We start from the raw sequence: 16,680 nt of genomic DNA, 5'->3' as shown, positions 1-16,680 counted from the left end.
GAGGTGCTGAGGATCTTTTGGGCAGAGTAATGTGGGGCGCACTGGCTGAAATGGTGGTGGAGGTCCCAAACCCCCTAAGATGCAATCAGTCTTTGGCTGTGCAGCAGCGATGCCATGGCATGTTAGACCATGGTGATAGTGGTCACAAATGGGATAAGGTGACTTTGGAAGGTGGTGGAGACACGACTCCTCAAGGGGCCGAGGGACCTTTGTGTATGACCCACATGTCTGACTGTATCAGTCTGTGAATGAGCAGTGTTGCAGCATTAACGATTGCAGCAACCATCAGTGGTTTGGATGGTGGGCAGACAGAGTGGATGGGATTGTGGACCTCAAATACCTGCCCACTGGACCCCAGCCTCGCCGCCCCCGGCCGCCCTGGACTCCTGCCTCCTCCCCAGCTCCATGGCCTGCTCCTCAAATGTGGTGAGTAGCTGGAGCAGGGTGTGCCCACCTCCAGTCCTCTGGCGCTCCTGCTGATTGTGTTGACTTTTTGCCTGCAGAACAGAGAAGAGGATTTATTGGGGCTGATCGCTCATGTACTCTGCACGCGCATGCCGCACCCCAACCACAGTGGCCCATCTGAGGCCTCCAGTGGCTCCTGTCCACACTACTGGTGATCAGTCTCCAGAAGATAGTCCGGCTGCTCCCAACTTCCTCCCCTAACGGCCACCTTGGACAAATTTGGCGTCCATCACTTTGAATAGCACAAAGGTCTTAGTGCCCATGGCAAGGTGGCACAACTAGGGCAGCGCCAATGCCAGCAGATGTCACTTCACCACAACACCTTGAGGCACCCCTTGCACCATCTCATCACCATCAATAAGACATGTGTTGGAGTTCTGAGTATGTGTCTAGCGGCCTCCCCTGCAGGTTGCCCCCAGACTACTCAAATGCCACAAACAATCAACATATGCTGTGGGGAGAACCCATCTTCTCCTCAACCGCTAAGGCTGATGTAAGCAAGGTCAGTACCCGTTTTCCAAACCAGCATTCGCCAAATGCCCAATGCAGTAACGACACTAAGACGTGGGGTGGGGTGTTGTGGGGGGCGCTCAAAGTCTAAGGCTACCTCCTGGGTCAAATGGCCAAGGCCGACATGGCACTCACCTGTCCAGAGCGCAGCAAATCATTGAATCTTTTGTGGCACTGGGTGCCAGTGCGCCGCACATCATCATGGGCAGTCTCAGGGTCACCAACCTCCTCCCACGCCTGGCTGGTGACATGGGGGCCCTGCTCCTCCCATCCTCCGGATACAACACATCCCAATGGCTGGAAACCTCTTGGAGGAGGACAGCAAGGCATGCATCGGAGAATCGAGGGGCACAGTGGCCCCCCGTTGGCCTCTGCTGCAGCCTGCCCACCTCCTCATGCTCATGCTCCTCTAGAACTACAGCTCCCTCCCTCTCTCCACAAGTGGCCATGGTGCACTGCCTCAAGCAGGCTGCCTGGCCACTCTTTATACAGACTGCCGTGTCCCCATTGGAACCGGCAGTCTGAACACGCCCACCCCCGCGACTATTTTCCCGTTCTCCATGGGAGTCACTAACTCGCTGGGCGGGCTTTAATTGGCCCACCTGTGGAAAATGGTGGCGTGGCCCGTTTCGGCGGTGGCAACTGGTTGCCCGCCTGTCACCGAGTTGGTCGGGCCCGCCCGCCCATCAAATGGAAAATTCTGGCCTTTTTCTCTCAGAGGGTTGGGCGACTTTGGAACTCTGCCTCAAAAGGTGGTGGAGGTGGGGTCATTGAATATTTTTAAGGCAGAGGTAGATAGATTCTTGTTAGGCAAGGGAATCAAAGGTTATTGGTGGTAGATGGGAATGTGGAAATTGAAACAGAAGAAGATCAGCCATGATCTTATAGAATGGCATGGCAGGTTCGAGGGGACGAATGGACTACTCCTGTTCCTATTTCTTATGTTCTTTTGTTCTTATCATTATCAGCAGACATTTGCTGAACAAATAGAAGAGAACAGGCTGATCTAATTGAGGCGTTTAATATGATTAAGAAGATGGATGAAGATGTTTGAAGACACTTATTGTATTCAGGGTAGTGTCTATTTGTCTGCATCATATTTCTAGTGCCCCCTCTGTCCTGTGCTACATCCAGCTTCTGCCTCCAGTGCTGTTCCTGATTCGTGCTCTGTAGAACTGACACTGCTGCATATTGTGAATGAGAATTCTAATGATATCAGGAAATCCTTTCACAGGGTAGAGATCCCACAACCTCAACAGATGGTAGAAACTAGCTGCATAGCATTGCAGAAAGATTTGGAGCTGTCTTGAGACCAATCAACAGTGACGCCCTGCAGGGCTCAGTGTTGGAACTGTTGTTCTTTACTATTTTTATTGATGTACTAGGTGTACTTTTTGCAGCCCTGATCTGCAAATTTTCAGATTATGCTATGATCTGTGCAAGTGTCAGGACTGTGAACACTGCCTGAAAACTTCAGGCAAACCTTTGATGTGTTGAGGAATTGGGTTTATGTCTGATAAACTATAATTAGTTTGGAAAACTTCAGTGCTATGCATGTGGGTACGGCGAATGCTCAATCCGTGGAAAAGAATTAAAGAAGGCAGAGAATGCATTCTGCTGCATACATCTTACATCATGAGCAATACCATGATGTGATAGCTGGAGTGAATAGGTATTGGGGTAAAAATATGAGACAATTGATTTTAAGATGGAGCATATTATCTTGTCCTGGGTTATGCCCCACTTGGTAAATAGTGCCTAGTTTTGGTCATCTCACAAGGTGGGTGATATTGAGGCTTTGGAAAGGATGCATTGGAGGGCCACAGGACTAGTTCCTTGTACAAAGTATCTTAGTTATCCAGATGTCCAAAAGAACTGGAACTCTACACTTCAGAGAAACATAGGCTGGAATTTTCCAGCCCCTCATGCAGCGGAATCTTCTGGTCCCGCCAATGTGAACAGAGGTTTCAGTGGCTTGCTGGCCCTGCTGCCGCAGTGCAGGGGGTTGGAGGGGGGAGTGCCTGGGGCTGGAAAATTCTGGCCATAGACTTAGAAGTGATTTGATTGAGGTTTATACGATGATGAAGCAAATAGATTTGTTCATGTGGGAGAATTGAATAGATTAAGGAGGACCAAGGGTCACAATTTTAAGTTGTATAATACCAGATCGATGTTAAATGTCAGAAGGCTTTTCTTCTCCAGAGAATAGTAGTCCTTTGGAACAGGTTGCTGGCTCATCCAGTGGATGCCTAATTTACTGAATTTCTTCAAGTGAGAATTGCAACTGTTTATGGCTGGGGCGGAGATCAGGACTACATGGAATTATGGGGGCCAGTGATCTCCTGGACTTGTTTTGCTTGCTAGATTGATTGGAGAAGAATTTTCTAGATGTTTTCTTCAAATTGGCCTAGATTTTTATCCAGGTTTTCTCTTCTCCCGGGAGATCACATGGCTTTCGGTTGGGGTAGAGAATATATATATTTTGATACACAATATCCTAATTATGTAAAGGTGGGTGGGGGGTCAGGCTGGATAGATCTGTCCATCATTGTTCATATGTTTGTTCTTATGTTTTCAGTGAGGAGGGAGGGAGGAAGGATAAGACCGATGGGGACTTGGGAGAAGAAAAATGTTGCTAGCACAAACTGAAGGAGAAGGGGAAAGGGAACAAAAGAAGTGGAATGAAGGAACCATTGATTGATAGAGCACCTTACCAAGTTTCTCAGCAATACATCAAAGCACTTTATACAAGTACTTATTTTGAAGTGCAGTCATTGTTTATTTGTAAGTAAGTGATTTTGCACACAAGGTTCCAAAAAAAACTATTCTGTGACACAATCTGTCTAATCATTGAGTATTCTGATTCCAAATGTCTATATTATGTTTCCTTCATTGTATTTGCATTAATCTGGTGTTTCTTGCTTTGGAAATGCTGTAATGAATCTGAGCTATAGCTGCCATCTCCTAGAACCCAATATGTTTCCTTCTTCGAACAATCCTGCCACAGAGGACTGACAAAAAATAAGGTATCATTACTGCTGCAAGGAAAGTGGGCATTCACCAGCACGATCCTGAGCCAGTGGTCACTGACTACTTGACATTGATAGAATGTGCTTATTCCTTGCCTGGGTATTTTGTGTTAGGGTCATCAATAATGCCCTGGACTTTGGATAATTCTGCCAGGAGGAAGAATTGCAGTGCTCCTCTCATACTATTGCCTGTTTTAAATGGAGAAAATGATGGCAGAGTCTGCATTGGTGTGCAATGCATCTGTGATCTACTCGATGAGTCTGATCAGTGCAGATTGACGGATATTGTCTAAGTACCTTGAGGTAGCTTGGAAGCAGCCAAAGACATGGAAGTTCGTTATTATGGTCAATGTCACAGCTATTAAGAAAAGAATGGTTTATATAACATCTTTCATGGCTTTAAGATGTTCCAAAACATTTTACAGCTAATTACATATGTTTGTAGTGTAGTCATTTTTTAAAATGTGGGCATCGCTGGTTAGGCCAGCATTTATTGCCCATCCCTAATTGCCTTGTTCAGAGGGCATTTAAGAGTTAACCACATTGTTGTTGGCCTGGAGTCTCATGTAGGCCAGACTAGGTAAGGGCAGCAGATCCCCTTCCCTATAGGGCATTAGTGAACCAGATGGGTTTTTATGACAATCAGCAATGGTTTTGTGGGCATCATCAGACTTTTAACTCCAGATTTTTATTGAATTCAAATTTCATCATCTGCCATGGTGGGATTTGAACCTGGGTCCCCAGAGAATTACCCTGGGTCTTCTGGAATACTAATCCAGTTACAATACCACCATGTCACCACCTCTCCCATATCACCGCTGTAATGAAGGAAACTCAGCAGTCAATTTGTGCACAGCAATATCCTACAAATAGCAATGAAGTAAATGGACAAATCACTTGCTTTAGGTGTAGGTTGAGGGATAGGTATTGGCCAAGACATCAGGAAGAACTCATTTGCTCTTCTTCAAAGTAGTGCCATTGAATCATATACGTCTATCCGAGGGAGCAGATGGGGCCTCATTTTAACATCCCATCCAACAATTGACACTGCCAACAGTGGGCTGCTCATTCAGTACTGTACTGAAATGTCAGCCTAGATTACACACTCAAGTTTCTGGATCTATGAACTTGCAACCTTTTGACTCAGAGGCAAGAATGTTATCTACCGAGCAAAGCAGATGGCCAAATTAAATCCACAATCTCACTGGTGAAGTCGAACTTGTGAAGTTAGCTGTCCTCAGGTACCTGCCTGGGTCTGTACAAACAGCTGCCTGGATGCAAGCAATCCACTTCTAGTACAAATAAAGCAACCTTATACTTTTATCCTTCTTCCATCTCTAGAAAAGTCAAATGGAGTGCACCATGCAATCCACACCCATTTGAAGGGTTGATTAATGAATACCCCAGCAAATAAGCCTGACCTTTATTTTCTAATTCCCAAGGAGAAAATTGAAATTCACAAGAGGGATAATTTAACTCAATTTCCATATTATAATGCTGCTTTCTCACATTTTGTGCAACAGAGCTATAGATTGTCTAAGCTTGCAGGAGGATTGAATAAAGCACGAATCAACAGTGGAACTAGCAAAATGGATCCTCTTGTTGCTTTCATGGTCCTAGTATTACCCGAGTTGCCAAATGGTACAGATGTTCTTTTGTACTTACAATTGCTCATGCACTGGTCTCTAAATATCAGCTATATCACCTCTGGGAGCTGTTGGGCAGAAGCCAGGTACTTCTCTGTACAGAGAAAGGGAATATTATTTGGACAATATTTGCATCGGTCCCAAAGACTTGTCAATGACTGGCTACTGAACAACACTGGCAGTTTGGGAAGGAAACTTCCCAAATCATACACTTCTTCAGGTAAGAAATGCAGTGCAAAGAAATTTCATGAAAGCAAAAAATGGGAAAGGTTCAATTAATTTTCAAGGAGTTAAATGAATTGTGTGTTGGAAAATGCAGAAACCATGGTCAGAGATGCACATTATTGTTTGTAAAGCCTTTGTGAGATCACTTAGGAATTCATGGAATCATAAAATCATAGAATGATATAGCATAGAAGGAGGCCATTTGGCCCCTCTGGGCTCATAGCAGCTCTTTGGTAGAGCTATTAAATTAATCCTCCTCCTCTGCCTTACCCTGTAATTTCTTTCCCCCTTTCCTAATTTTATTTTGAATTGCACCATTGATTCTATTTTCACCATCTTTTTAGGCTATACATTCCAGATCACAATGACTTGCTGAGTAAAAGTAAAAAATCTCCTCACTTCCGCTGGTTCTTTTGCTGAACACCTTAAATCTATGTCCTCTAGGTACCAACAGTTCCTTCCAATGAAACAGTTTCTCTTAATTTACTCTTTCAAAATTATTCATGGCTTTGAACACTTCTATATCTCCTCTTACCCTTCTCTGCTCTAAGAGAACAACCCTAGCTTCTCCAGTCTCCCCACACATAACTGAAACCCCTCATTCTTATCAGAATTCAAATACATCTCTTCTGCATCCTCTCTGAAGTGTGGTGCCCAGAATTAAACACAATACTCTAGCTGAGGTCTAACCAATACTTTTTCTTCATAAACATTTGGCATAATTTCCTTGTTTTTGCATTCTATTCTTCTATTAATAAAGCTGAGGATCTTGTAACTTTTTAAAAAAACAACCTTCTCAACTTGTCCTGTCACCTTCAAGGATTTGTGTACATACACCAAGATCTCCCTGTTCCTGCACCGCTTGTCGTGGCCATGGGTCAAAGCCCCAAATTACTTACGGACATATTGAATGTTTAAGTGAGACATGTGATTTTTTTTTAATAAAAAGGGCATACAAGCAAAAGCTGGCTGAGACTGTAAAGTAACAACTTTCTGGGGAATCCCTATGTGAATTACACTTGACCAACTAGCCCAGAGAATGGAATGTTGCATCTAAAATGGTGTCAGGACCTACTTCACATGAAGACATTTCAAAGGAAAAGATGCAATGCAAAAACTGAACTGTAATCTCCTGTGATTGTGGAGTTAATGAAGGCTGATACCATCTCAGCTGAAACCATCTCCCACGAGTTATATCCCAGACTGGGGTCATGATCTGAGTTGAAAGAAAGCAGTTCCTGGGCAAAAGACATGTTTGTTCCTTCCCTTCCAGGAATACACAAGAAAAGGGGTTAAAAGCCAACTGCAACCCTGGTCTGTGCGTGCAAGTTTTGGTGTGTGAGTGTGTGCTGTGAAGATCACAGCTGCAGAACGTCAACTAGGTAGCCCTGGAGGTAAAAACATCCCCTCACTGATTGCTGGAGGCAAGTCACAATTCAGCAAAGCCACAGTCAAAAAGGAAACAGGACAACTCCTTTCAGCTAACCTGCAGAACCAAGAATCTCCAAACCAACTGCTCAACTGCCAAAGTCAGCACTACCGGAATCACCCAACTTAACGTTTCACCATCTACTCCTCACGGAGAAGCCAAAGGCCGATTGTATATCTTTTTTTAAAACTTTTATTTCTGGACTCACTTCTCATTTCTAATCTGTGTGTATATGTGTTGCGTTTTTATTATTTTTCCTTGTGTTTTAGTAACTAATAAACTCACTCTTTCTTTGACTCAAGAAAGCCTGGTTAAATTGGCTCCTTTTAAAACAAAATTATATTTGGACTGGAAAAAGGTATCCATGAGGGAAGGGGTCCTTTTTAAATTAACCTTGTTGCAACCAACCGAGGGGGTTGAATAAAGAAAGGGAGCCAGTTCATCCCTCCTCGGGGATCATAGCAATTTGGGGGAGTCTCCCCTGGGGAACGATTGTAACACCCTTTAAAACTGTACTGCTTAGTATATATTGCCTCTCCTCATTATTCCTGTCAAAATCTATCACTTCGCATTTCTCTGTGTTGAATTTAATAAAATGCCCATTTCACCATTTTGTCTATGCTCTTCTAAAAGCTGCTACTCTCTACTGCATTGTTTATTACATTTCTGAATTTTGCATCATATGTAAATTTTAAAATTATGCTCTGGATACCCAAGTCCAGCTTGTTAATATATGTTTAAAAGAGCAGTCGTCCTAATAACGATATTAATGCTCATTAATACTTTTCCGTTTTTGACTGAAATTACACAATATGATGAAATAATTAGCCAATCACAATGAAGAACATCATATTCTTAATAAGCACTGTATAATCTATGTACAATCCTTTATCCACCATGTGTAGGCTATTACCCTTAGGAAAGCTAATGCACACAACCAACATACGTTGTGATAGTGGACAGAATAATCATATCTGACTGCAAAATCTCACTAGTTAGTCAAATTCTGTCAACTAGCAAAAGTACATTATGAAATCAATGGCTAACTGTGGTTTCATCAGGTTAAAAGTGAAGCTATTACATAATATGTTCCTTTCCCTAACCAAATTTCAGTGCAAATTTAATTCAGACATCTATTTTTTAATTAATCGTTTTGTGAAATGACTAAAATAATTGATAATTACGGTAAATTTGCACTTAAAAATTATAACAGACTTCCCTGAGTGGACTTGTTATGGGAAGTTGAGCAGGGCCTGTGTTTGAAAGAGCGATGAGAAAGAATTCACTATGGGATGAGGTTTGGTTATCAGTTTGGTCAATGCAATTTAATGAACAATTGATTTTGCTCTGCAATATATAACTTATTTCACCGGTAACACTGCTCTCTTGTGGTTCTGGTTTCAGCAAGCTTGCTCAACCAGTCTTTGTTCCTGCAGCGCCCCCTGCAGCAATTCTCCCAGAACTGTAAATGGTTTCGACATATTGTCATCAATCTCTCTTCTGAACCTTAGAGTCACATTTCTGTCACAGCAGGAGTGCTAAATCTGCATTTCTTTTGATAACAGCCTAAATTCTTCCTTTGATTTCATTTATCCCAATATCTGTCAAGATTAATAGGCTTTCAGAGGAACACCGCAAAGTGCAATGGCTAATTTTGTTTCGGTAATTGTTGGTTGCCAAAAGATACTCCCAAAAGGCAAACCAGATGCTGATGATCCAGCTACATGAGGCAATAACAACATGAAAGGTTTTTAGAAATAGCACAGGCACTGCATAATAAATCAAACATTAAAATCTTCACGTTGCACAAATCCTTATTGGTACGTAATTAAATTATTGGCTTAATTTAAAACCCATTAAATATTGTATAAAAACAATTTTCACAATGCAAGAATTCTAATAACTATATTGTCAATGAGCCACTAATGCTCCTGCTAGGTTATCCCATGAGTAACTGAGCTATGCAGAATAATGATGCCTCGGAGCTAAACTGAGTTAGCTCACAGCAGTCTGAGTGGCATGAAGGACACTGCACTTAGCCTGAGCTTGCTTAGCACACAGCTAGGACCTTCTTGATTGCCATCAGGCAAGGGCTGCTTTTAAAGAAAAGCAAGTTGCTCTGAGGGCATTGGTGAATGTGATAAGGCTATGTTTGTGTTGGTGGTACTTTGCCTTGAATTGTTGCAACTCTCATGCTATTATTAGCTAGGAATTTTCAGGAATTTGCCTCTGCGAGAATGAAGGAATGGATGTACATATCCGGGCCAAAATAGGTGAGTAACTTGGAAGGGAACTTAGACACAGGGGACACAGGTAGTTGAAATGGGCTTGACGAGCTGTCGCTGTGCATCCTGTAAATAGTACACACTTCAGCCAGAGTGTGTTGATGGAGGAGGATGTGCATATTGAATTCAGTGGCAGGGGCATGAGTCAAGTTAACTACTTTATTCTGCAAGGTGTTGAGCTTCTTAACCATTGTTGTGACTGTATCCATCCAGGCCAGAAGTGAGGAATCCACCATACTCTCACTTGAGCTTTGTAGATGGTGGAAGGATCTTGAGAGGGACAAAGGTGAAGTTTGACAGTGAGTGCATGTGTCTGGTTGTCAGGTGAAATCGTGACCAGGCTCAGGTGTGATACCACTTTTACTCAAATAGTCAGCCAATATTCAATGCCAAGGCTCCAATTTGAATAATGACTACTTAGAGTGTGATTATTGTCCATAGAACCATACCTCAACAAGGAGGCAATGTCTTCAGAAGAAGAGGGGAGAAATGTTATTCGTAAAAAGTTGGCAGTGACACAAAACTAAGCCACTGCTGTAAATCGTTACAGCTGCAAGTTTGTTCTTTTTAATTTAGAAATTGTCCAATTTTCAGATATTTCAAATTCACAATAATCTTAGTCATGTTGATATTCCATTATGATTTACTGTCTAACCTTTTGTCCGTGTTCATATGGTAATCCCCATTTATATATTCAAATAAAATGAAAGCAGTTAATTTGGTGAGGGCGAAAGTTTAATTCAAAACTTGTGTATAGAGACTGCAATAATAGGTTATGATAGCTGACAGGAAGAAAGGCAATCATCATCCACCTCTCATCGCAATAGAGACAAGATAATACATCCACTCATTGCTTTGTTGAGCAGGTATTTTCTCAGTTTCTGAACACATTCTGACTCACAATTAAGCAACACATTTTACAGCAATGTTAACAATAAGAAAACTGCTACTTTCCTAGTAATACACCACCTAAAAATCTAACATTCAAAGTTGTGTTAACACAATTTAATGAGTCCCTGCTGCAAAATCATCTCAATCTGTATTTTCACAGCCTGCTCTGTCATAAGCACACATTACAGCTCCAAGCATTTAGAATTCTGCACAGCTTTTGAAAGCATACATAATAAATTGGGCGCATTAGTGCCTATTTTTTGGGCAGTATGTGTGGCGATAGAGCTCTAAAATAGCATCCACGGCAGACATGCACACTTTAGGGAAAATTGTGCCAGGCGCTATATTGGTGTGAGTTCACTCTATCCAGGGCACAGCTGGCAGAGATTTGCAGGGCAGGTAGATTATGGTACCAATCAGTGTGCAACACTGGCTTGATGTCAGTGGTGCCATTTTGGAGTTTAACGACTCAGCTAATGCCCGGGCTTAACCTTGCACAGATGAACATGCATTCAGCAGCAGGAAGGACTCCCCCACCAGCGCTATTTAAAGAGATCATCAACTACTTACTGATTAGCTACTAATTGATTTCTTCTGGCTTTTGCTTCATTTCGACAATTGTTTGATTCTTTCTATAACTGTTTCAAATTTAAGTCTCCAGTATGTGGGGTGGCAGGTGCTGACAGTGGCTTTTCTGGTTTCAAGTGGCTCTTTTGGCTGCTCTGGAATCTCCCTGCAGTATTTGACAGAGCAGGTGCTAAGAGTTGTGGTGGTCGAGGACAACCTAATGAGGACAGCCATGGCCACCAGCTATATGGCTGAGGAGCATTCATACGAAGAAGGACTGAGGAAGGCAGCCTAGACAACCCAACTGTGCCCAGGGGTTGTCTGTGAAAACTCAGTCAAGCGCAATACCAGTGAATGCAACCTCAAATCCCCATTCACCAACAGCCCTATCCCTTCCCTTCCCTCTGTCGCTGAGGACCACTGTACCTGTTTGGCCACAGTGCAAAAATAAAAGCCAACAAAAAACAAACATTCCAAACCAAATTTATAAATGACATCATGCCATATTGCAAGCAGAAGTCAACCAATCAGCCTTGTGTATCCGCCTGCCTTCTGTGTCCCTTTGTCTGTCCTAATGTTCCTCTTGGCTGCAGCATTAGTGATAGGAGGCTGCTGACTTTTATTGGAAGAGACTCCAGAAGATCTTGGAGAATGATGCTGAGGATCTCAGGGCCTAGAAGACTCAGCTATAGACTGCACTATCTTGGCATAGGTGGCAGCAACCTGGGCTGGCTGACGGGCAACAGCAAGGACACTGGTGGAATGGAAGGGATGGGCAGACAAATGTTGTCTTTCTGAGAGAGGACAATAGGTTCATGCTCTTCAGAACTACTGCCACTCCCCTGGGGCAGCACCTCAGCAATCCTAGTAATCTGCTGGAGCACAGATTACTGAGCTGTTGTAATATCCTGCAAGCCCTTTTACACACTGTAATCTACAACCAGGGTGGCAGCAATCTGAGCTTGCATGCCAGAAAATTGACCTTGTATGACAGCAGTCTGGGCTTCCACTGTGATGCTCAGGTGTTGGATAGCTGCTGCTTGTCTTGTAATGGAAACTGCAACATTGGCCATCATATGCTACATCATGATTGGGTCCACAACTGTGAGAACAGATTTGCCCACCACTTCCAGGCTGGAAAGAATGAGCTCCAAGCTCTGTTGCACAAAGCTCAGTGCCAAATTAGTGTTGGACTTCATGGTCCTTGACATTGAATGCACACTTTCTGGCAAGTTTCCCAATTCACCAAGCATTTTGTTGTGCATACCAATCCTCTTTTGTAGACTTCCTCATTGAAGTCCTCATCTGACTCCAGCAGAGCCTACAATCTTGCACTCCGGCAAGCTAGTACCTGTGTTTTGTCTGCAAACCACTCTTGCCCAGTGTCTCACCATGTACAGAGCTCATCTCTAGGTTATCCAATTCATCTGTTGAGTTTCTTGGCCTCTTGAAAATATAGGACATCTCCCTTCCTTTCCACCTCCTCCATTAAGGCCTCCAATGCAGCATCTGAAACACTGGAGTTCTCAGTATTCCATGTTGTGCCAATGTTCACTGTTTCACAGGTCAGAGTCACTAACTACATGACCGCCAACAGCTGCTCCAGCCCCAATGTGTCTTCCCTTTAAGAGGTGCAGACTGTCTTTAAGCAGTGCAGTCTAGCTTTAAGTATCTCTAGGCATTCATAATATTGATCCCCTGCTGATGAATCCAGACAATGGACAGGGTGGACAGTTGTCATGCAGACTGCATTGTAATGTACGGGTGCAGGATAATTGCGCGTTGCGATCTCAGCGTCCATTTTCAGGGCTATTCAAATTAGGCCCCCATATCTCTTGGGGAATAGCAGGCTTGCTGTGTTTGGCATTACCCTATGTTTCAAGACAAGGGCAATCCTGCTGTGACAAAATAGCTGTCTAAAACACCTATTGAACAGCTTTGAAAAAGGTAAATTATTAAAGTTGATGCCATATATAAGAATACAAGAACACCAGAAACAGGAGTTGGAGTCGACCTTTGGTCCCTCAAGCCTGTGCCACCATTCAATAAGATCATGGCTGATCTGATTGTGGCCTTGACTCCACTTTCCTGCCTGTCCCCCAGGCTCCCTTGTAGATCAAAAATCTGTTTAACTCAGCCTTGAATATGTTCAATGATCCAGCTTCCACTGCTTTTTGGGTAGAGAATTCCAAAGATTAACAACACTCTAAAAGAATAAATTCCTCCACTTCTCTGTCTTAAATGGGAGACCCTTATTCTGAAACTGTGCCCCTTAGATCCAGATTCACCCATAATGGGAACTATTCTCCCAGCATCTACACTGCCAAGCACCTTTAGAATCATATATTTCAATAAGATCACCTCTAATTCTTCTAAACTCCGATGAGCATGGGCCCAACCTTTCCTCATAAGACAACCCCTTCATCCCAGGAAGTAACCTAGTGAACCTTCTCTGAACTACCTTCAATGCAAATATATCCCTCCTTAAATAATGAGACCAAAATTATATTTAATACTCTTAAGTGTGGATTTACCAATGTCTTGCAGTTGTACAAGACTTCCCTCGCAAGTAAGACCAACATTCCATTTGCATCATAACTATGGTTTTATTTAGTGTGCAATGTACCTTTAAGAATAATATTTGTTAAGAAAGATCACATGATCTGTAGTAACCAATAGGAGAGTAGCACAGACTATCTCAGCAGTCAGTGTAGAGATAGAGTTGGGGTTGAAAGCACATGTGTAGTTGCTGCTGAGTATATTGTAAATAAACTTAAAGTTTCCACCCAAGAAATGTTTGCAGATCAACTCTATCACTAATAGTACAACTTGGCCACCCTCCAACAATTTGCCTCCCTATTTACTTGCTGTTCCTGCATGCTAACTTTTTGTGATTCATATGGTAGCTAAATTTGCCGATGACACCAAGATAGGGAGGAATAAGTTGTCAAGAGGAGGTAAAGAGTCTACAAAGGTATATAGATAGGTTAAGTGGGTGGGCAAAGCTTTGACAGATGGAGTATAATATGGGAAAATGTGAACTGGTCCACTTTGGCAGGAAGAATAGAAAAGCAGGATACTATTCAAATGGAGAGAGGTTGTTCAGTGGTACAGAAGGATCTGGGTACAGAGGAATCACAAAAAGTTAGCATGCTGGTACAGCAAGTGATTAGGAAAGCAAATGGAATGTTGCTGTTTATTGCAAGGGAATGGGATATAAAAATAGGTAAGTTTTACTGCAGCTGTACAGGGCCTTGGTGAGAGCACATCTGGAGTACTATTTGGTCTCTTTATTTGAAAAAGATATAATTATGTTAGAAGCAGTTTAGAAAAGGTTCACTTGACTCATTTCTGGGATGATGGACTTATAGAAAGGTTGAACAGGTTGGGCCATTGGAGTTTAGAGGAATGAGAGGTGATGGTATTGAAACATATAAGATCCAGAGGGCACTTGATAGAGTGTACACCAGGAAGATGTGTCCCCTGGTGAGGGAGACTAGAACCAAGGGAAAAAGTTTAAAAATAAGAGGTCTCTTTTTTAAGACAGAGATGAGGAGAAATGTTTTCTCTCAGAGGGTCGTTAGCCTGTGGAATTCTCTTCTGCAGAAAACAGTGGAGATTGGGCCATTGAATTTATTCAAAGCTGAGTTAGATAGATTTTTGATAAACAAGGAAGTCAAGGATTATGGGGACAGACAGGAAAGTGGAGTTGAAACCACAATCAGATCAGCCATGATCTTATTGAATGATGGAGCAGGTTGAAAGGGCTGAATGGCCTACTCCTGTTCTTAATCCTATGTTTCTATGTTCCTATATATGAGGACACCTTCTGTACTGCAGTATTCTGCAGTTTCTCTTGATTTAAATAATATTTTTATATGCTTCCCACCTACTGGACAATCTTACATTTTGCAAAATTACACTCCATCTGCAAATTTTTGACTACTCACTTAACCTATCTATATCCCTTCGCAGACTTTAGGGTGGAATTTGATGTTTGCAACTTGGTTCTCAGCCGATGACTGGAGAACTGGTGGTAGCCCAGTGAAAGATCATACTGTTTGATTTGATCAACCAATTGCTGGGAGGTATGGCCTATATACCTGGCATTGCATTGACACTGAAATTCATACACAACATTGCTCAGTTGTGTGGTAGGCAGAACATCTTTTTGGACTGATGGTAGCATCCTGTTAGCAGGACGTACATCTTAATGATTGACTGATCAAATCAAACAGCATGTTCCTTCAGTTGTTCGCAAGGCAGAGCATAGACCATACTCAACCAACCTGAGCTTGCAAATCTGAACAAAACATCTGTTAGATGTGATTCTGTGATGATGCAGCACTTGCTGAACAATCTTGAGTGTGCTAATAGCTGCACTAACAACCAATTTAAGATAGTCAGTCAAGCTTGTAGAGCGCTTATTTACACTTGCTAGAAGTGACGTACATTCTTATGAAGGGACCCCTTCTCTGCAAACAAAAGGAATATATCCAAACCTTGGCCTTTTTAAAAAATTATCTGGGAGCTTGGGGAGCCTATACTTTCTCCATGGCAACACCTTGGCCAATCAGAGTTCACTTGCCAACCAGTCTTCCAACTAATCAACCAACCCTTTTTTCCTGTAGCTAAACTGTTATGATGGTTTATAATTTGGCACTTCTCTGTTTGTCCTGCTGAGTGTAAGATGAGAAGCTTTGGCAACATGTCTCTCTTTTCAGCAATAAGAAATATTGTTTTACATGACATTTTATTACAATTACAAAAAGTAAACATATATATATCAGTACATGGATTTATTCTCATTTTGATGTATTCTTATTGGATTAAAATAAAACTAAAAAAAAATCTTTTCCTTCTGAGAGTGGAGTTAAATATGCTGATAGCTGGGGTTGTGCATTTGTGCTGCAGTTTGAGCACAAACATATGACACCATAGAATAGAAAACTGAAAACCACAGCACTCCATGAAATCAGATTCCATAGACACTTGCAAAAGGTAATTGGACATGTACTTGAAGAGGAATAATTTGCTGGGTTCTGGGGAGAAAGCTGGGGCATGGGACTCAATTGGACAGCTTTTTCAGGTACAATGGACCAATTCTATTGATCTGATCTGCTGGCTGGAAACTGTGGCATCTTTTAAAATGGGATGGAAAATACAGCGAATTCTACCTGGGCAGTATTGTCACCAATAATAATGACTGAGCAAAAAGGACACAAAGAGAATTCGGGGAGCAGACTGCCAGAGATATTGGTCCAGGTAAATCAGCTGTAACAAGATACTGAGATGACTTACAGGAGAGAAACACCTCCCCAACCCTCAACCCAGGGAACATAGGAAAAACTGTAGTGACATCTGCCTTGCCTATAAATACTTAATGATCTAGATGCTAAATTGGCAGGTGGTGCAGGTATATTTTAATGTTTCAAAGGAGTTGCTTCAGTAAAACAGCTGCACAGTAGGTTAAACCAAACCTTTATGAATATCTATTATTGCACAATGGCATAAAATACAGTTCATGCTATTAAACATTCACTCCTACTCATGTACTGAGCTGCAGTTCTTGACACCATTGATGTCTATGCTAATTATAATCTGTAAATCAAGTAAGGCCACTGTTATCCTGA

The sequence above is a fragment of the Cetorhinus maximus genome, chromosome 8, assembly GCF_964194155.1.
Source record: "Cetorhinus maximus chromosome 8, sCetMax3.hap1.1, whole genome shotgun sequence".
Lineage (NCBI taxonomy): Eukaryota > Metazoa > Chordata > Chondrichthyes > Lamniformes > Cetorhinidae > Cetorhinus > Cetorhinus maximus.
Note: the sequence above shows the minus strand (reverse complement) of the source record.